This window comes from Schistocerca serialis, chromosome 8 (genome assembly GCF_023864345.2).
Source record: "Schistocerca serialis cubense isolate TAMUIC-IGC-003099 chromosome 8, iqSchSeri2.2, whole genome shotgun sequence".
In the NCBI taxonomy this organism is placed as follows: Eukaryota; Metazoa; Arthropoda; class Insecta; order Orthoptera; family Acrididae; genus Schistocerca; species Schistocerca serialis.
This window is the reverse complement of record NC_064645.1, coordinates 419,751,734-419,773,595: the sequence shown is the minus strand read 5'-3', so window position 1 is coordinate 419,773,595 and position 21,862 is coordinate 419,751,734.

Below are 21,862 nucleotides of genomic sequence, written 5' to 3'. Positions count from 1 at the left end.
ATCAAAAGTATCCGGACACCCCCAAAAACGTATGTTTTTCATATTTGATGCATTGTGCTGCCATCTACTGCCAGGTATTCCATATCAGCGACCTCAGTAGTCGTTACGCGTCGTGAGAGAGCAGAATGGGGCGCTCCGCGTAACTCACGGGCTTCGAACGTGGTCAGGTGATTGGGTGTTACTTGTGTCATACGTCTGTTCGCAAGATTTCCACACTCCTAAATATCCCTAAGTCCACTGTTTCCGATGTGATGGTGAAATGGAAACGTGAAGGAACACTTACAGCACAGAAGCATACAAGCCGACCTCATCTGTTGACTGACAGAGACCACCGGCAGTTCAAATGGCTCTGAGCACTATGGGACTTAACATCTATGGTCATCAGTCCCCTAGAACTTAGAACTACATAAACCTAACTAACCTAAGGACATCACACAACACCCAGTCATCACGAGGCAGAGAAAATCCCTGGCCCCGCCGGGAATCGAACCCGGGAACCCGGGCGCGGGAAGCGAGAACGCTACCGCACTACCACGAGCTGCGGACCAGCGACAGTTGAAGAGGGTCGTAATGTGTAATAGGCAGACATCTGTCCTGACAATCACACAGGAATTCCAGACTGGAACAGGATCCACTGCAAGTACTATGACAGTTAGGCGGAAGGTGACAAAACATGGACTTCACGGTCGAGCGGCTGCTCATAAGCCACACATGACGCTGGTAAATGCCCAACGTTGGCTCACCTGGTGTAAGGAGCATAGACGTTGGACGATTGAACAGTGGAAAAACATTGTATGGCGTGACGAATTATGGTACACAATGTGTCAGTGTGTTGGTATGGCGAATGCCCGATGAATGTCATCTGCTAGCGTGTGTAGTGCCAACAGTAAAATTCGGGGGCGGTGGTGTTATGGTGTGGTCGTGTTTTTAATGGAGGGAGCTTGCACCCCTCGTTGTTTTGCGTGGCACTATCACAGCACAGGCTTACATTAATGTTTTAAGCGCCTTTTTGCTTCCCACTGTTGAAGAGCAATTCGGGGATGACGATTACATCTTTCAACAAGATCGAGCACCTGTTCATAATGCATGGCATGTAGCGGAGTGGTCAAACGACAATAATATCCCTGTAATACACTGGCCTGCACAGAGACCTGACCTGAAACCTATAGAACACCTTTGGCAGGTTTTCGAACGCCGACTTAGTGCCAGGCCTCACCGACCGACATCGATACCTCTCCTCAGTGCAGTGCCCAAGAAACCTGCGAGCACCTGATTGAACGAATGCCTGCGAGAGCGGAAGCTGTCATCAAGGCTAAGGGTGGGCCAACACCATACTGAATTCCAGCATTACCGATTGGATGGCGCCACGAACTTGGAAGTCATTGTCAGCCAGGTGTCCGGATACTTTCGATCACGTAGTGTATAATGCCATCGGAGATGTCTAGGGAAGGTTCCGCTAATACGACGAGGAAACGCGTATCACGAACTGCGGCAGTCATCAAAAAGGCTCAGGCGCTGATTTCGCAGGACCCGGGGCATTCGCTGAGGAAACTGGCGTCAATATTGAAATGCAGCGAGGGAACTATACATCGGATGGCAGACGAGGACCTCATAAGAGCCATTTCGTCCAAATCTGGCTTTCGGATGACGTTGACATGTTCTAATCAAAGAAATTCTGGCCTCCGAACAGCCTGAAATTGAACCCCGTGGACGATTATGTTTGGAGCGTAGTCGAAAGAGTTACCAATATGATGAGACACGCTAATGTCGCCTCGGTACGTACCGCTATCGAAGCAGCATTCACTATCGCTTCAGGACATGATTTGAGGTGGTCATTGCGGCTGAAGTTGTTTCATCGAGTAATGTTACTCTTGAGAGATACGTCTACTTATACGTAAAATGACTTTCATTTTCATTTCCATAATGTTTTCAAAAGTTTGCTTTCAAAAAGAGATTCACTTGCCCGGATTTAAGCGCCGCACCCTGTGTTACTTTCGGCCCTCGTGATAACAGTGAATAAGATTACGTACGTCAATCACATCGCGATTACCGGCAACATGCGATACAACCTTGCATCTCTAAATGTGTAATGCGTGTTTCATTTTTTTCATGCGTCAACTTCGCTTCGTAATTTCTCGGGATGCAATTGACGTATTGCGATGCAACAAACGCCATTCTTTTTGTAATTTTTCACGTTATTGGTTGCATAAGAAATAATACGGGGTGTCCGCTTAAAATATAATAAGTTTCTGTCGAAAATGATATTTGCTGCCGGCCAAAGTGGCCGTGCGGTTAAAGGCGCTGCAGTCTGGAACCGCAAGACCGCTACGGTCGCAGGTTCGAATCCTGCCTCGGGCATGGATGTTAGTGATGTCCTTAGGTTAGTTAGGTTTAACTAGTTCTAAGTTCTAGGGGACTAATGACCTCAGCAGTTGAGTCCCATAGTGCTCAGAGCCATTTGAATCATTTTTTTTTAAAATATTTGCTTATGTTTCAAATGTCTTATAGTATTGACTTTCTTGAGCTCCTGCCTTAAATTCATACCAGCGAAAGTGGTTTTGGAGTATCCGTTATTGTTCCAGAGAGATTTGCGCTGAAACGTTTAAGTGGGCCACCCTGCATTTCGTCTGTTCACACTCAGAAGCTAATTACGCAAAAATTACAATAGCAGATATTATTTCGGTACTTAAATATATGAGCATAATTAATTAGTCTCAGATCGCTAATGGAATCTAAAACCAACTGTAAATCTACGAAGTACAACATAATAGTCGTACAGAGACACCGGTTATTGCTTTCTCAAGAAATAACTGAAATCTGAAATACTGATGTTGCTGCGAAACCGAAAACGCAGCTTCCAAATATCACATCGCGGAAGGCCGACCTAAATATAGAGGAGACCGTATATATTTAATGTACACGTGACTCCAAAGGCGAAGCCTGATTGCGAGCTGCGATACTCCAGTCTATTTCAGATAAGGTCAGCCGGCCTCTTTGTGAAGGGTACGCTAGTCTGTGAAAGAGCAAATTTGCTCTGTTAATTAAATATAAAATCTCTTAACGAGCGAAATTAAATTAGTTTCCTACCCGGAATGTTGCTCCACGTTTCCACTCCTTTGGGGGTCCGCAGAAACAACAGGTTCCTGCGGACATAGAAGGGCCGTAAGCGACAACTGTGGCTTCAGACTAACCAACGTACTCTGGACAATAAGGGGAAATGTGGTGGTGGCAGGAGGGTGGAAGGAGGTAGTTGTACTTCTCATACACATTGCCGCAACTAATTGTATCCCACTCAGGGCTTGCAGGGCCGAAAATCTTCGCTGCGTGGAAACTTCCGTAATTGCTTAGTAGTGCGTCCGTTTGTTCCATTTTGTGTACTACTTATTATCCTTTCATAATAACATTTTCTTGCTTTGGACTTCAAACATCTGTTTTTCATGTAGAATTACTGCATGCACGAGGCACCATCGAGTCCCACGGTCTTGTTTGCTGAACGTTAAGTACTTATACTCTGCAAACAACAGTTGCAGTTTAAAAATTGGCAGTATGTTTTCCTAATGAGATATATTGCATTAAGGAACAAATCTCGAATGTGTACGGCTAAAGTTCTGTGCAAGTGCACAACACCGCGACTGTCTAAACATGTTTGAGAATTCTGGGAATTCTTATTGTATGCTTGACACTGAACGGTAGCCAATCGTTGATAGCTTGAAACTCTGTACGAAGTTCAATACGACGCTTCTCATGAAAGTCAGGAAATGAAATACTGGTCAGACTTATACCGTAGCGAGAAAACGTCCACCTGCCTGAGTGTCATTCACTAATTTTTCTGATTCGCCAAAGTGATAGATGCTACGGCCCTAATTTTGCCTGTAAATAATTCTCACGCTAACCAGTCACGTGTACATGGTGTTTAGTACCTTGAAATTACAACCGTAAAGTCAGTTTCGGAGGTAAAATAAAAGTCACTTTTTAATATAGTAATAGTGGGCAATATGTGACTATATATTACTTTGTGACGACAAATAACTCTAGTTTTTCATTCTTAAATACTCTCCAAGACAAAAAAAGAAATAAAAAATAAACACGCATTACGAAAGGATTATCCCAATGGGACGGAATTCCGTAGATGTGATATACATGTATAGACAAATAAATTTTTAAACCTTCAAAAAACTGCACTATTTATTAAAGAGAAAGAGCTTCACAAATTGTGCAAGTCAGTAACGCGTTGGTTGAACTCTCGTCCCAATGCAAGCAGTTATTCGGCTTGGCATTGACTGATACAGTTGGAAGATCTCCTGAGGGAGGTCGTGCCAAATTCTGTCCAACTGGCGTGGTAGATCATCAAATTCCCGATCTGGTTGAAGGGCGCTACCCATAATGCTCCAAAAATTTTCAGTTGAAGAGAGATTCGACGACCTTGCTAACCAAGGCTGAGGTTTGGCAGGTACACAGACAAGTGTTAGAAAATCCCACCGTGAGCGACGGTTATTATCTCCCTGATATTTAAGCCCTAGGTGGTTTGAAGAGCAATAGAACACGGCGTAAAATGTTGCTCACGCGCCGCTGTGCTATAAAAGGGTGTCGCGTCTGAAAACCAAAGGGGTCCTGCTATAAAAAGAAGTGGCGCCCCAGACCGTCGGGCTGCATGGTGGGCGAGAGTGAGCCTGGTATCCCACACACGTCTTACTCCTGGAATATTATCGACTGGAATGGAATTTTCAGTGGTAAGTCCCGTTCGAAATGAAGCCCAATGAAGAAACATCTAGAGATACCCCAAACAGCGGTGGGATACGAAAATGATTGTCACCTGCCAACCCTGTCAAAAGCCAGGAATGATGCTTTGAGGTGTCATTTCTTTCCGTAGCATAACCCCTTTGGTTGTCATCAGCGGCACCCTCACAGCACAGCGGTACGTAAACGAGATGCTAGGCGCCGGTTTGTTGCTGTTCATGGCAAGCCATCCTGGGCTTACGTTTCAGCAAGATAATACCCGCCCACACACTGTGAGTGTTTCTACTGGTTGTCTTCGTGTTCGCCAGACTCCTCCTTGGCCAACAAGATCGCCGGATCTCTCCCCAGGTGAAAAAGGATCGATCATTGTGGATACGGGCCTCTTACCAGCTCGGTTTTGACGATCTACCGATTCAACTGGACAGGATTTTTCACTACATCCCTTAGGAGGACATCTAATAGCGCTAGCAATATACGTCAAGCCGAATAACTGTTTGCGTAAGGGCAAGAGGTGCACCAAAGCGTTATTCACTTCCTCAATTTGTGACGCTCCTCCTTTTGAATAAATCATTCAATTTTTCGGAAATTGTAATCATTTGCTTGTTGTACACGTACCTCACATGTAACGAGGTCCGCCCCATTCGGATAGCTCCTTTTCTTGTCTTAGAGCGTACTGTAACCAGGTTTAACATGCAACAAACGTCTATGCAGCAGCGTGATCTAGCATAGTGCTGCCATTAATGGTAGAAGTTACAAGTACGTGGATAAAACCTGATCATCTCTTTTGTTTGCAGGTGGGAAGATGTGTTTGTGGATTTCTTGGAAACTTTCTTCCGCTGCCCATAACTTTAAAGAGCTGACTAACGTAAGGTATAAGGACATTTTGAAGATTTCCATCTCGACTGTTTCTCACAAACATTCAGTTTATTATATCTTGCAGGCTTAGCCAATTTAGGTCTTACAGGCCATTGTCAAGCAGTGTAGGTATCGATGTTCTGTACAACTATACAATTATTAAACGAGGAATATCGCAGGATAATTATACAACACATCAACACCTACTGCGCTTGGAAATGTCCAATCGAGCGAGATACACAATACACTGAATAATTGTGAAAAACAGTAGAGGTGGCAAACTACAAAATGTCCTTTAACAAATACACGGCTGCCGTGCGCATATGAAGAAAATGACAGAAAAAAACTGACGGTACGTCGATGTAAATAAGTTGTAAGTCTGACCGTTAAGCAAATGAACTACGTTTTACTAATATTTCCTTTCATCATTATAAAGCGAAAAAAGCCATTTCTGTAGACCAAAGGCCGGCCTTTGTGGCCCAGCGGCTCTAGGCGCTTCAGTCTGGAACCGCGCGCCCACTACGGTCGCGGGTTCGAATCCTGCCCCGGGCATGGATGTGTGTGACGTTAGTTAGGTTTAAGTAGTTCTAAGTTGTAGGGGACTGATGACCTCAGATGTTAAGTCCCATAGTGCTCAGAGCCATTTCTTTTTTTTTTTTTTTTGTAGACCAAAGAGACAACTTTGTAACGGCACACATACCTGCAGAAACTGTTCGTCCCCTCCTCTTCCCTTTCTCTGTCCATTTCCTCCCACCTTCCGAGTGTCCATCTCCTCCTCCCTGCTATTTGTGCCCACATATTTCTTCCCCCTCTCTGTCCACTATTCCTCCTGCCTTCTTTCTCAACCTTATCACCTCCACCCATACCCCACAATAATTCTACCAAAATAGTATGTGTACCAAATTCGACCGAAATAGATCTAGGGGTTAGGAGAAACTTTTTACCCGCGGCTTTGTCCCAGTACGCACCTGTGACATCTTTTAACCTATATTTAATACATTTCGCACATATTTCCCGACAAATTTCACGTGTACCTTTAGCGAATTTCGCCCTGCAGCTTGGTTTATACGTAGCTCAATGTTTATGACGTCATATCTCCTCAAATATGTGTCGCAAAATAACATACGTCTGTAGGTACATTCAGTGGCAAATGTGGATACTGTCTATTAAATGTGTTGTGCATGGAGTAAGAAGCAAATAATAATAAGACGTTTAAATGGCATGCATGATACGGTAGTTCTTCCGGCATCTTAGAGTTTACGATGTCATAATTCGTGAACTATGTATCGTACAACAATTTTGCAGTTACATTAAATGATGTATGTGAATACTGTCTCCAAAGGTTATCATGGATACAGTTAGTAATAGGTGTTACATAAACATCCTAAAGCACATGTATCCAGAAATGCAAATAATATGGTCTGTCTGACGATTATATTTCCACACAAGACAATGATACAAAGTATACAGCTCTAGATACAAGGCTACGTCTCTTGGTGGATGCCGACACCTCTGCAATCCCCAGACATTAACGGAATAGAGAAATTGTGAGATGCGCTAGACAAAAATGGGAAGAATCCTGAGCTATCCAACAGAAGTGATCTAAAGAACGTTGTACTAGAGGAGGGGTGTAAAATTACAGTACAAATTACAGAATCTCCGGTAAAATCCACGCGAAGGAGATTGCTTTAATTATAGAGAAGAATGATGGGCATAGTAAGTACTAAACATAACATTCTACATTCAGTGTGTCATTATCACTACTGCAGACGAATACTTAGTTCGTATCTTCATTGTCTATATTCGTGTTCTGACGTAGCCACAAGTGCAGGAACGAAGAGGAAGAACACAAGACCAGAGGAAGCAGTGAGGCGACGTCAGCCAATAGCCCGCTGACAAGGACCGCGCCACGACAGGAGCGACCTGTGCAAGAAGAGAATATAAGCGCAGCTCCTGCCAGACGCGGCCGGACGTTAGTGGACAGAATTAGCACGGCTTAGCAGAGAGTGCTACGACATCAGTTGTCAGTGATCCATATCAAGTGCTTGTTTGGACTTTAGCGAAGAACTGTTTTCATGTTCCCATCACTTGCGACACTAGTTCTAAATACAAAGTTAAGTATTGTCAATCTGCTTCACTGAAAGAAAACTATTAGTGGTATTTGCTGGAATTATGGCGTTGAGATCAAAAAGGTGATATGTCACTCAACTGATGTTTTGAGATAGATTCAAAAAACTGTATAACTCTGAATAGCGTTATTCCCATGTCTTATAGTTAGTCCCACAGACTCGTGAGGAAGAGTGAAATGTTATACCAACAATCTGTAATCATAGGATGAAGACAACTAATAGAAAATGGTAATAGAAAATGACTGACATATCCCTTTTCGATCTAAACAACAGTCATTGTACTGAAATGTTGTATAACGAGACAAAATACCACATCTACAAGCAAAATATTATTTTTAATCATTTCAACATGGTCATACACATGTAACATAGGAGAGTTAATTCCATATGTTTTACTTATTAAACAACCCTTTCTATATTGACAGAGATATATGTTCATAAATTTGTCACTTTTGGCCACTGTCCCAAACTTCATTTCCAGATTCATTGGCGTCCTCCCCACCAGTCAGTTTATTAATGTCGCATTGCTTTAGAAGGCTATCGAAATACCCGTGAGACTACAAAGGGTTAACGTCAATCGTGCGTGCAATATCCTTCAGCTTCTCAGGTTTCAGTGGAATGACGTCCATTTATGCTCTCGGCACATTATGGAAATGAGGGACTGTCCCAGCATTAACCAGACGAAAATCATATTTCACCATTCCACTGATATTGGGTGAAAAAGAGACGCATTTTGACTGGTCAGTGTACTCAAATTGTTTGAAACGTGTAACAGTCCAATTTTCTCCTTTAGACTTCTTAAAAAATGAATCTAAATGTTTCTGATAGTCAAGAAATGCGCCTTGTGTGCATAGTTCAATATGCATGCGTTTCTTTGCTTTCTGTAGTACCATCGGTGGGGAGTATACACTGCGTCCTGTTTCCTTTTCCGTAATTCTAGACTTGTAAAGTCCCTATCACAGGCATTATAGAAATGCCCACGGGTTGGGAACTTGTGGAAAACGGTAGAAAATCTACCACTATGAACTAAAGTGTGCCAAAATTGAACCATTTTGCTAATCATATTCTGTCCTATACAGGTATCTGAAAATGCATACAACGTTTTCACACTAGAGGCCACATGCTTAGTTATGAAATCCATAAGGAGAGAAACGACTGCATTAGGTCCCATTTTAGCGGTTACTTCATCAAACATATAAATGAAAGCTTTGTTATAAGAAAACTATGAATACCAAATATAAATACCCGTGGCTGCCGCAAATAGAAGATATCAGTTACCGGTATGTGTGGAACAGGCACGTTCTGCATGAAATCCTTGTACAAGTTTTTCACAAAGTGCCCTTGACCTTCTTTTGTTCAATCACATTCCTCTTCCACGATTCGGGGGGTCTTTTCTTCCTTCTAAATTCATGTAAATCATCTTCAGACTCGTCTGACGGTTCCATCACCGAAGCCGTTTTGAAATCTCACAGCTGATTACTGCAAACCACTACAGTGCTGCCCTCACGCCTCACGTTCTTTCGTGCAATGTAAATACTTGCCTCTGAGACAAGTTCTCTTTCTGCACGAAACGTAATTTCAACACTGGTTCTGACGGGGAAAGAAATACTGAAAAAGTCCCATTTTAGAACCAACAGATGCGGAATCGTGTGGAATTACCAACTACAGTAATAACTGATATACGCCAAAAATGATAAGTCCCGTCTCTGATCTCAACGCCTTAATTGTTGTATAGCATTCCTATACGAGACGAGTGGGAAAGACCCCACATTTGGCGAGGAGGACTCAACAATTCGAATGTTTAACTATCTTTATGTAAATAGTAATCTGTGTTTGTTGCGTTCTCCATTTTCAAATGGTTCAAATGGCTCTGAGCACTACGGGACTTAACATCTGAGGTCATCAGTCCCCTAGCACTTAGAACTACTTAAACCTAACTAACCTAAGAACATCACACACATCCATGCCCGAGGCAGGATTCGAACCTGCGACCGTAACGGTCACGCGGTTCCAGACTGAAGCGCCTAGAACCGCACGGCCACACTGGCCGGCTGTTCTCCATTTTAATGATCAATAAACAAGTCCGTGTCCCTGCTGTACGTCCCTGCCCTCAATTCATTCTCACAATTTTCCACCGTTTACACCCTTAAATATGAACTCACTTATTAGAGGAATACTTTTTGGAGTGCGTGTGTTCACTTTGTAGTAGTTCATCGTCTAGAGTGCAGATAAACGGCTTCGTACGCATGTCAGAGGTGATCTTTCAGATTTATAAGTGATATTAAAAAGAGACTTTGAATAACCATGTTTATTACTCTTCTGTTCATAAGCCAAATGACAACGATACACTGAACGACTGAAATATACCACTTTGAGTCAATGTTGACACGTTCAACGTGGGCAAGGAGAGTGCGGTGCCATGTTCTAAACACATCTGTCGTCTGCTGAAGTGTCTTCTGCTGACTCTCACAGCAACAAGCACCCACGCAATTGCTACTGCCAAAGAACCCCCCCCCCCCCCCTCCTCTTCCAGCTAAGTCCGCTGCTTTTATTTTAGTTGCTACTGACGTAAGAAAACCGCTATGCCAGAATTACTACGTGCCTGAAGACTCAAATTTAGTTCTACGTAGATTTGAACTATGCTGATGGCTACCTATACAGATAGTTCAGTGCATTATCATATCTCTGGGAGACGCTCACAAACTGCAGTTTTTGATCGCATGCAAATCGCGTTTATAACGTTTTGATTCAGTCAGAATGAAATGGCTGAAAGAACTAAAAACACACAAAAATAAAAATCACTAGAAAATGCCAAAATAAAAATCTAACACAGTGTTATAATGACGTACATCAAACGATTTCATTCGAGCAGAAGGTTACAATACTGGCATGGGATTTCGTCTTAGAAAAGTACTGTGTTATGAAAGATATTTCTCTCTATCGATGTTTTAATTAATCGACAGTGATTAAAACATTGTCTTTTAAGTGAAACTAGTTGCCAGAAGCAAGGTATTGAGAATAAGAGCAGTTAGTGACTTGTAACAAACTTTATACATAATTTCAAACTCTTAGCATAGTTTTTCTCGCTGACAGCGCCCAAAACATGATGAAAGGTTAAAGTCTTGTCGCTTACTAGATTTTCGCTGTTCCTGAAATAAAACTCCTGTATTAAGCGTGGCGTTTTTATTTATTACTTCTACACTATTAACTGGGTTCATGGTCCATCATTTCATCAATAAAACACAAATCTTCCACATCATCTGCACTCCCGCCGCCCCAGCAAGTATTGAGCCTCGTGCACGTTCAACGGAAGCTGTTATGTTTATCTCTTCAACATCACAATTCTTTTTTATCCATATTGTTACTCACCCATTTGACTTACATAGCTCCAACTGACTGTAGTCAGTAAATACAACTCTCTTCCGGAAATCAAAGCCATCGGATTTATGTTCTCCTGCAAATGAAACGCGCTTCCTCCCACTGATTTTAAAGGTGTATAGTTCCCTACAGGCTGTTAAGCCTCCACACCCAACTTCATAAAGCACATTTCTTACAGTTTGTACTGAAACTGGCTTTCCTGTATGCATCCGAACGGCAGTAGGCAGTTTTTAGGCGCTCAGTTTTGGATTATTGTTCAAAATGTGTGAGAAATCTTATGGGACTTAACTGCAAAGGTCATCAGTCCCTAAGCTTACAAACCACGTAACCTAAATTATCCTAAGGACAAACACACACGCCCATGCCCGAGGGTGGACTCGAACCTCCCCCGGGACCAGCCGCACAGCCCATGACTGCAGCGCCTGAGACCTCTAGGCTAATCCCGCGCGACTTTTGGATTATTGTTGACGTCTCCAAGCTGCTGTCGTTTATTTATCTCGGACAGAACTGCAGGATGGCAGTTTCACGACTCGTTTTGCCAGCTTTCATTCTAACTAAACCTGTATACTGTAGCCTTTAATAGTCTTCACTGCACTCCTGGACCCCGCTTACCAGCAGCGCTTGGCAGACCGGATGGTCACCCATCTAAAAACATATCACATTACAAATGAAAAATTAACAAACAGAGAATGGGAAGGGCGATTTCGAAGGAGAAGAGAAGGAATGAAGAAGTATAGGGTCAACAAAAGACAGAAGAACCTAATTCATAATACTGACTAAAATGGCCCAATGTAGGCCATAGAATAAGAAAAAAATTGTGTACGAGCAAAAAGTATGGCTTTTTCCACCGACGTACTATACTATGATTACGAATATGATTACGAAGTCTTTCGCGACGGAGTCCTTGCATAAAAAGTTCTCGATTTACTTGCCGCGTCAAATTTGGATAAAATCTCAAGCTTTCGATGACTACCTCCATCATCATCTCAAGGGTAAAACTGACTGTCGTGGACCGGTGAGGCTTCTGCTTTTATAAGCAGTGGACGGCTTCTCATTGGCTGGATGACGTCACGGGGTTTCCGGATATTATTTATCAAATAATGTAAATTGGCATTGGTTTCACTTCTGTAGAATTACTCAGTATTGTAATGGAACAGATTTTCTCAAATACAATGAGTATTACGCCGAAAGTCGCCATAGGAGAGAGAAGCCTTTTTTTTCAGAAAACACTAGGCCGTTACTCCGCCAGTGAAGTCCGCCTCACCTACCTAGGAGAGGTGGTCCGGACAAGTCGTTCGACAGTGGCGCCCCCACGGTGTGTCTCCTTCAGCAGAGCTCGTGAGGCCGCCGGCCGAGTCGTCCTCGGAATGCCGCCACGGCAGCATTCCGCGAGTGCCAGACATCCTGCCGCCGACTTCTCCACGGCAGGAGCCGCCTTCCAATAGCGGGCCAGTCGGCGCTCAGGCGCCGGAGTCGTGTCCGCGAAACGTCACTCAACAGGGCGTGTCTACCGAGACAGTTAACCCGCCTCAAAACAATGGCGACATTATTGAGTGTTTACGCATTAAACGCAGAGATTAGATTAGATTCATTTTTCGTTCAATAGACCCAAAAATTAGATGACTCTCTTGGGTCTAGAACATGTTAGAAAATATAACATTAAAACCTTAGAACATCTGAATATAATATCCATTTCTCTGATCATTTATCAGGAGACTGCCAAGATATGGCAATGTACTTGTTGTGGTCTTCAGTGCAGAGACTAGTTTCATGCAGCTATCTACGCTACTCTATCCTTTGCAAGCCTCTGATCCTCGAATAACTAGTACAACCTAAATCCTTCTGGATCGGCTTAGTGTATTCATCTCTTCGTCGCCCTCTACGGTTTTTACCCTCCACGCTTCCCTCCAATACTGAATTGGTGGTCCCTTGATGTCTCAGAACCGATCTTCCTTCTAGTCTAGTTGTGCCACAAATTCCCCTTCTCCCTAATTCGATTCGGTATCTCCTCATTAGTTATGCGATCTATCAATCTAATCATCAGCATTATCGGTAGTACCACATTTAGAAAGCTTCTAGTATCTTCTTGTGTAAACTAGTTATCGTCCATGCTTCACTTCCATACATGGCTTCACTCCAAAGACGTACTTTCAGAAAAGACTTCATGACACATCTATACTCGATTTCTCTTCTTCAGAAACACTTCCTTTGCCATAACCAGTCTACATTTTATATCCTCTCTACTTCGACCGTCATCAGTTATTTTGCTACCCAGATCGTAAAAACTCATTTACTACTGTAAGTGTCTCGTTTCCTACTCCAATTCTCCCAGCATAATCTGTTTAATGCAACTAAATTCCATTATCTTTGCTTTGCTTTTGTTGATGTTCATCTTATATTCACCTTCAAAGACACTATCCATTCCGTTCAGCTTCTCTTCCAAGTCCTTTGCTGTCTCTGACAGAATTTCAATATCGTCAGCAAACATCAAAGTTTTTATTTCTTCTCAATGGATTTTAATTCCTACTCCAAATTTTTCTTTTGTTTCCTTTACTGCTTGCTCAATATACGGATTGAATAACATCGGGGATAGGCTACCACGCTGCCTCACACCTTTCTCAACCACTGCTTCCCTTTCGTGCCCCTCGACTTTTGTAACAGCCATCTGGTTTCTGTACAAATTGTAAATAGCTTTTTGATCATTTTACACCTGCCAGCTTCAGAATTTGAAAGAAGGTATTCAGTCAACATTGTCAAACGCTTTTTCTAAATCTACAAATGCTAGAAACGTAGGTTTTCCTTTCGTTAATCTATCTTAGGGTCAGTGTTGCCTCGTGTGTTCCAACATTTCTACGGAATCCAAACTGATCTTCCTTGAGGTCGGCTTCTACCAGTTTTTCCATTCGTGTGTAAGGAATTCGTGTTAGTATTTTCCAACAGTGATTTATTAAACTGATAGCTGGTAATTTTGACTCCTGTCAACATTTCATTTCTTTGGGATTGGAATTATTATATTCTTCTTGAATCTGAGAGTATTCCACCTGTCTGATACATCTTGCTCACCAGATGGGTTTTGTCACGGCTGGCTCTCCCAAAGCTACCAGCAGTTCTAATTCTAGTTCACTTTTCTAGATTTACCGCTATTTCACTCTCTTAAGACTGCAGTAACGATGAGAATCTCTCACTACAGGTTCAGCGTTTCCAGCCAAGTAGGTGAGTCAAGAATACGTAACAAGGACTCGATAGTAGTGAATGATACCCAAACATCGACGGTGACACTGGGTACAACGTCTCCAGCTGACGGAAACATCAACGGTAACCGTTCTGTGGCCACTTTGTACATAAGCTTGACTCTTTATCTGTGGTTCGGTGCAGTTATTTATAACTATTCTCTACCTAATAGCTGAAACCTGGTTTCATCTACTCATTCAATTACAATGTGACTTTAGATCAGTAATAGATTTCATATCGGTTCCACCCGATGCGAGATACGGCGTAGCGTCGTCATTCACGAAACACAAACTAGAAGGTTCGAGACAATATGAAGAAAACAAACTCAAAGTTATCGCCTGATTCCCTAGGAGCACAGTCAATAGTTTCAGTAATATTCATAACATACAACTTCACTTGCCACTGTGAATGAAGAATGAAGTGCTTGGATTAGATAGAGTGTAAGAGAGGGATGCAGTCTTTCGCAACTACTGTTCAATCTGTACGTCGAAGAAGCAATGGTGGTAATAAAAGAGAGTTTCAAGAGTAGAATTAAAATTCTAGGTTAAGGGATTAGATTTGCTGATGAGTGTGGTATCTTCAATGAAAGTGAAGAAGATTTACAGGACCTGTTGTATCTACTGATCAGGGTAATGATAATATGGATTAAGGGTAAATCAAAGAAAGACGAATGTAATGAGAAGTAGCAGAAATGAGAACAGCGAGAAACTTAAAAGCAGGTTGGGTGATCAGGAAGTAAATAAATTTAAGAAATGCTGTTAACTAGGCTGCAAAATTACCTATGGCTCAGAAGCAAGGAGGGGTTCAGAAGCAGACTAGGACTGGCAAAAAGGGCATTCCTGGCGAAGAGATATATATTACTACCGAACCATTTAACTGAGGACATAAACTGGGGAAGAGATTTCTGAGAATGTGCGTTTGGTGCACTGCATTGAACTGTAGAGAAACATGGTCTGTGGGCATACCGGAACAGAAGACAATCGAAGCATTTGATATGTGGCACTACAGAAGAATGTTTAAAATTAGGTGGAGTGATAAGGTAAGGAGTGAAGAGGTTCTCCGGAGAATCGGAGAGGAAAGAATACATAGAAAACACTGGGAAAAAGAAGGGACACGATGGTAGGGCGTCTGTTAACACACGACGGAATAACTTCTTTGGTACTAGAGGGAACTGTAGAGGGTAGAAACTATAAAGGGAAACAATGGAATTCATCCAGCAGGTAAGTGAGTTCGTAGGATGCAAGTTCTGCTCCAGATGAAGAGTTGGAAGACAGTTGACTCAAGAGAAGCCACTACATTTGTAAAAAACTAATTAAATCCAGTGAACAACTATGAATAGTGAGAGATTCATGTCTCAGTGGCAGAAAGGTTATTACAGAGGCACCAGCATTTCAGATTTTAATGCCGTGTCTCAGGAAATCAACTGTGGATTTTGTCTTTGGCAACTCGCCTCAAATTTAGGGAAAGCAAGGAAGGCCTACTGTGGCTGAATTTCAGCTGTGGTCTTCGTGAAAAGGAGCACAGTGTCGGAACCGCATCACAAGTTAACTACATACCATGATAAACGACTCGTTCGTGATTTTAGGGAAATGTTATAAGGAACGGATGGTCTTTAAGAAATTCATTGCTGGTTGCTTTTCCACCAATTTTACTACGCAGAAGAATCGTGGAATCGTGCCCCTTTCCACCCATCCTGCTTCTTCAGATACGTTGACGATACGTTTTAAATCCGGCCGTAGGGCATTGAAGTGCACTGACCATATGAATAGTGTACAACGGAACATAAGATGTACAGTTGCCGTTTTTAGATATGTTGATCGAACGGAAAGCAGATGCAGTAAGCGGTCATTCTGCATATCTCTACCCGAAGCGTACAGACTTTTACCTCTGCGAGCGTCGCTTTCGCAATTCAACTCAGAAGAGGGCCATGCTGAACACACTGACACACGAGCCAGGACCATTTCGAACGAAGAGCATGTCGGCTCCAAGATGTGTCGTCTGGCGACGTGTTTTGAAGGAATTGTTTTCAATCCGTGATATCAGGTCAACGCCGTCGAGAAAACTAGGACGTGATGGCGATCAACAAAACCAGGACGACTAACACACCGGGCGGCTTCCATTGTGCGGTGCAACTTCTAGTAAGAAACAGTTCTAAACAGGCGAGGAACCGTACCAGCGTTTCGCCAACCCACGAAAATTAAGGAAATGTTGCGAGCTTGTAACACGCCCGGTGGTGCAACTGGTGTGGGACCCTTAAACTGTTCTCTCTTTGACCGTGCGCCCTGTCCACGCCACGTACCTGATACTCACGTGGCTGTCGTATTACTTCTGCTCCACATTGCTGCTGGCTTGCCTGAAATTATGTACATAAATACGCATGAAAGTTTAGGGGAGCTGCTCAACACTAATACAGCACTGTCCTATGTCTGGTATGAACAATTATATTCTGATATGATAAGAAAACCGCAGGTTGAACTGTTGACACACTAAGTGGTAAGTGTTGATACTAATTACATTCTTGCTGATTTGATGAGAGGTCATAATTATCACTCCATTATTACTGTACAGTATTCTTGGCGATGTTAATGTCTGTCACTATTGTACTTCACGCCGTCAACGTATTTAGCAGTCTTACTCTGGCCGAACCTTCGGTGGTAGATACACAGGCAATGATGGTCATTATCTGTCCACATTATCACTTTGTTGTACGTATGCATAACCGACACGACGCGTGTGATTGTTGATGATGCGGAATACGAATGCTCGAACGAAAGTTCTTACGCTCGTCACGTACGCGGATGTATGGTACCAGTTCTTCTTGACACTTGTAATAATATAACACTGTTCATAAAGTTACATTACAGTTCTCACTTCTACGAGCGTGCTCGTAGCCGTCACGGGGCGGCTGATTGTTGATGATGCGGAAACGTGATGACCGAACACACGTTCTCACGCTCGCTACAAGACACACTGGCACTTGAACGCTCTCTTTTGTGGTAAACTATTTTGCTGAATCATATTATTTCATTCTGGGAGGCCGAACACGGCTCGGGTGATTGATGTTGTACGGTACGACACGCGCACGGGCGGATCCTCAACTACGTTATCAGCGGCACTGTTCAATTATTTCTTTATACACTTTTCATTGAATCCACTTCCATATCTCATTACTTCAGAGTAATAGTGCTTGCAGCCACAATTGAACTTCCATAATAATAATAATAATAATAATAATAATAATAATAATAGTAATGTCTTTCCCACGCGGGGCTACCCACAAAACAACATAACAGCTCTGTGCCCCGTGCTCGACTCTGCAAAATGTAGCCGCTCGCAAAGGTATGAAGTGGGACAAGCATGTAATGGCAGTTGTGGGGAAGGCGGGAAGTCGTCTTCGATTAATTGGTAGAATTTTGGGAAGATGTGGTTCATCTGTAAAGGAGACCGCTTATAAAACACTAATACGACCTATAAAACACTAATACGACATATTCTTGAGTACTGCTCGAGCGTTTGGGATCCCTATCAGGTCGGATTGAGGGAAGACGTAGAAACAATTCAGAGGCGGGCTGCTAGATTTGTTACTGGTAGGTTTGATCATCACGCGAGTGTTACGGAAATGCTTCAGGAACTCTGGTGGGAGTCTGTGGAGGAAAGGAGGCATTCTTTTCGTGAATCGCTACTGAGGAAATTTAGAGAACCAGCATTTGAGGCTGACTGCAGTACAATTTTACTGCCGCCAACTCATATTTCGCGGAAAGACCACAAAGATAAGAGAGATTCGGGCTAGTACAGAGGCAAATAGGCAGTCATTTTTCCCTCGTTCTGTTTGGGAGTGGAATAGAGACAGGAGATGCTAGTTGTGGTACGAGGTACCCTCCGCCACGCACCGTATGGTGGATTGCGGAGTATGTATGCAGATGTAGATGTAGATACCCCGCAACCAATCCAGCGATATGCAATAGGCTCACAAGCTGTTAAAGATAATCTCGCCCTGAAAGCGCCAGGGGTTTATGATATTCATTAGGAGTGTGGCAGCAGATAGGTGGTGCAGTCTATATCGACTGTTGACAGTCGCTGTGTTGAACATCTGAAGTACAGGTACTTTGAAAAATCTGCGGTGGCTGGACACTGCCAGAAACATATGCAAATAAAATTATGTTTGAACATAAGAGAGCTCTGACCCACGCTTCGAATTATTGGGGTTCTGTGATTAGAGAAGCACTGGATATTAAACTTCTGACAAAATGTCTAACAGAACCAACAGGTAAGCAGTTGGCACTGCGTAGAAGCATGCATTCAAATCGCAGAAGGAAGATTTCTGGTAGTTTAAAGCCCATTGCGAGTGATGGCGATGCAAGAAATTCTGTGTAAAGAGCACGAACATGGCCTATGTATATAAGGGCGCCACCTGAGTAAGCGCCGATTCCGTGAGATCTTGTAGTCTTACCAAGTTCTGGAGAGTGTCTTTTCTCTGGATATGTTTTCTCATGGTTTTCCATGCAAGGGCTTAGATTAAGCTAGGAACCGAAGTGAGTAAGCTTTACTTTCATTCTTATGAGTTTGACAATCAGCACAGCATGTAAATTTAACCACCATCCGTAATATGGATGATTGCTAACTTGTATGAACGTGGATGTAATTACAAACGCGTGCACAATGGCGAATTTAGGTGGTTCAGTTCTGTAGCAGGATCTGGGAACGGCCACAGAGTTTATTTTTCAAAACTGGCTTGAGGCGCCCATGTGGAGGGGCGTTTGTCATTCAGGGCTTTCTAAACGTGCGGCCTCACGATTGTTTCCCTCAGATCCATGCGGAAGTTTAGCGCTTGTTCGTATTTTAGACTGTCGAACCAACAGAAAATTTTGAACACAGGAAACATATGTTCTTTCTCCTGTCCTCTGATAGAGGAGAGGCCTAGTAGCGCTAAAAAATTTGTCCGGTCGATTGGTCATTTCGCCCTCTCCTAGTTTTCCATTCTGTGTGCACGGAGGCGAGGCAGGTTGGATTTTGTAGCTAGTCAGCTGCTGTGCTGGTGTTTGATGGCGATGATGTGCCGCTTCTCTGCGCACTCGGAAACTGGTACTGGATGGAAATTAGTTTAAGTTTTTCATGTAAGGATATTTCTGTAATTTTTTAATTCATTTCTCATAATCATTAAGAGTCTCTCAGTAGGTTCAGATGTTCAAATGGAGCCGACTTCGTTCGTTATACGCTAACGATTTACCTCATGCATATTGATTAATATTATATATCGCGTTTCGTTTAGTTTCCAATCCTAAGTCAGTCATTACGACTCAACGTTTTCTAGAAAATGGTGTATTTTGCCTTTGGTTGTCACGCAAACATTTGAATCTTTGTGTGTAAGCACATGACAATCCACTTTGCGTCTCTTAGCCAGCCTAAACTATGCTGATCAGTGATGATTAATACAATGACTAAGAATTTCCCCATTATGGAAATGATTTTATATATGTCAAAAGTTTACTAAAGTTCAGGCGTAAGCACCATTTTATGAATAAATATCAATTTGGAATAAACTTAGCTCGTTAAACGTTTCCTCAGTGTGCATACCGGCTCGCTATCTCTTCTACTGTAGTCATTAACCACCTATGGTCTGTAAGAGGAATATAGGACGGAACATTTGCTAAACGCTAGTTCCTCATCCGTCGATCAGAAGTCCGGTAGCTAAGTTTCGGTAATGGGTTTTTTCGTATTTTTTGTAGAACATAAGGCATAATTCGATTATGGTTTTTATGACGCCATACTGTCTGGCATTCAGTGGGAGTTTCAGAATTATAAACAAAAGTACGTTCCACCGAAGCACCTCCTACCAACACTATAAGTTTTCAGTATGTTATAAAGAGTTGGCAAATTTAAAGTCATCATGACGTGATCCAGCCAATCAGAAACAGTTCTTTGGGAGTGAAAGGGCGAGCCCCGAATTTGACGCGGCAAGTTTACCGAGAAATTTTTATCCAAGAACTCCGTCGCGGAAGACTTCACAGCCAAAGATATTGGTCTATTATAAGTACGAGATCATTTGGACCTAGTTACCTACTTCTACTCACTGTAAAGACTGAGTGAAATTAATTACTTGTGTTTTTCCATTTGAATTCCATCCGTGTCTTGCTATGATGACATCTACCCTTGTCTACATTTACATTTGTACTCCACAACCCACCTTACGGTATGTGGCAAATGGTACTTCTGTTACCGCCATTATTTCCGCCTGCTCTCTTCCATCGGCGAATTCTGCATGGAAAGAACAACTGTCGGTAGTTTGCGTATGAACTCGTAATTTGTCATTTGTCTGACTCTCTTGTCATGGCTATTTCGCGAGGCGTACGTGGACCGAAATAAAATATTTCCCGACTCTTCTCGTAAAGCGTGTTCTTGGAAAAAAATGGTTCAAATGGCTCTGAGCACTATGGGACTTAACTACTGTGGTCATCAGTCCCCTAGAACCTAGAACTACTTAAACCTAACTAACCTAAGGACATCACACACATGCATGCCCGAGGCAGGATTCGAACCTGCGACCGTAGCAGTCGCGCGGTTCCGGACTGCGCGCCTAGAACCACTAGACCACCGCGGCCGGCGTGTTCTTGGAATTTTAACAGTAAACCCCTCTGCGATGCATAATGACACTCTTGTAGCGTCTGTAGCTAGAGGGATTTCTTTTTCTCTTCTCTGTAACGTCATCCCACTTACCATACGATATCACCGTTCATTGCCTTTCCTCTATCATTTCTATTAGTCCAGCCCTATTAGACTCACAGATTAACGGCTAATACCCGTCGGTAGAATGGAGAGTTCTTCACTTTGCTTCTGGAAAGACCGAGTGGCTGGCTCTGAGCACTATGGGACTTAACTTCTGTGGTCATCAGTCCCCTAGAACTTAGAACTACTTAAACCTACCTAAGGACAGCACACACATCCATGCCCGAGGCAGGATTCGAACCTGCGACCGTAGCAGTCGCGCGGTTCCGGACTGAGCGCCTTAACCGCGAGACCACCGCGGCCGGCAAGACCGAGTGGATACTATAACATATAAAGTACCGGTTGGTTATAATTAAACTTTTCCTATTTAACATGTTATAACACGGAAGCTAATTACCGGAATTGGGCTCAAACTTGGTAGCATTAATGTCAAGGACATGGGGCAGAGAAATAATGCAGAATAAATTTAACTGAAAGACTTGAATGTGCTGCTACGGTACGTCATACCATTACGTACCGGCACAATTATTGCTACAAAAGGGGTGCAATATGGCGCCCATCAGTGTCCAGAAGAGTCTGAATGGGCAGAATTTCATTCCACACAGCAGAAAGAAGCATGTCCGTAGGTATGCTGGCTACCTCGCTTGATATTCTGCGCCTAAGATCAGCACATGTGTGAATGTTCGCCTGGTAAACGATGTCCTTCAGGTAGCCCCACAACCAGAAATCGCCGTGAGTGATATCAGGTGATCGTGCCGGTCCAGCATTTGGAAACAATCGGCTGATAATTCGATCGTTTCCAAACGTGT